This window comes from Seriola lalandi, unplaced genomic scaffold (genome assembly GCF_002814215.2).
Source record: "Seriola lalandi dorsalis isolate HSWRI2012SDOR001 ecotype SW California unplaced genomic scaffold, Sedor1 jcf7180002054952, whole genome shotgun sequence".
Taxonomy (NCBI): domain Eukaryota; kingdom Metazoa; phylum Chordata; class Actinopteri; order Carangiformes; family Carangidae; genus Seriola; species Seriola lalandi.
Genome location: NW_019525503.1, coordinates 101,671 through 102,606, shown reverse-complemented (window position 1 = coordinate 102,606; position 936 = coordinate 101,671). Strand labels below are relative to the sequence as shown.

General features: G+C 39.0%; 1 protein-coding gene across 1 annotated transcript in view; it reads right to left on the bottom strand.

Annotated features, from left to right (window-relative positions):
• LOC111645466 (high-affinity choline transporter 1-like) overlaps nt 1-936 on the bottom strand; it is a 5,529-nt gene that overhangs the window by 3,737 nt on the left and 856 nt on the right. The window lies entirely within an intron of this gene.

Below are 936 nucleotides of genomic sequence, written 5' to 3'. Positions count from 1 at the left end.
GCCACCGCCACCGCCACCACAACAACCGCCACCACCGCCACCGCCACCACAACAACCGCCACCACAACAACAACAACAACAACAACAACCTGAAATGAATTTGACGTGTTTAGATTCTTTCATGTCCAACACGTCAACTATCCGTCACTTTACAATCAGATTCCCCTTATAAAGGATTTGTGGATGGTTTATAACTAGTTTATTAATCAGCTTTATAAATGATGTATAAGTTGTTACAACACATTAGATAAAAAGGGCAACGGTGACCTGTTTCCTGCCAAATACTGAGCCCACATGAGGCTCCTTTTACCAGTTGTTTATATTGTTTATTTCTGATTTATATATAAATGATTTATAAATCCTTTCTAAAGGTGGTCTGACTGTAAAGTGGTCCCAGGTTTGGGGTATTCTACATTACTGCCAGGTAATAAAAAGGTGTTATTCTCCCACATGCCTCCAGGTGGCAGCGTGGACCAAGACACAAGCTCTTCATAAGCAGCAACTAACGTCAAGCTTGTCCCAGTGCGGCGACACTGTCTGGGATTTATTACGTGATGATTTCACACTCACACATGATTATTAAAAGTGTGAGTTGTGTTTGAAGAAGCCAGATTTCATTTGTTGAAGTGTAGACGCTTTTCTCTGACAGTCTGACTAACTAATGTACTTAAATAGAGTATTTTTCATTATATGTTCATTTTTACTTCGACTCTTTCCTCCACTACATTTAGCTGCCACGAGTCAGAGACGCATCCCACCAGTAACCAGTAACTACAAGTTCACCAGCTGCTAGTTACTGGTTACTCCACAGATACCAGATCAGTTTATAAGATATGATGCAACGAGACTGATTAAATAAAAAATGAACTACATGAAGCAGTTACTACAATATCAAAGTACTTTTTCACATAGATATATAGATTATAGATAAAGATA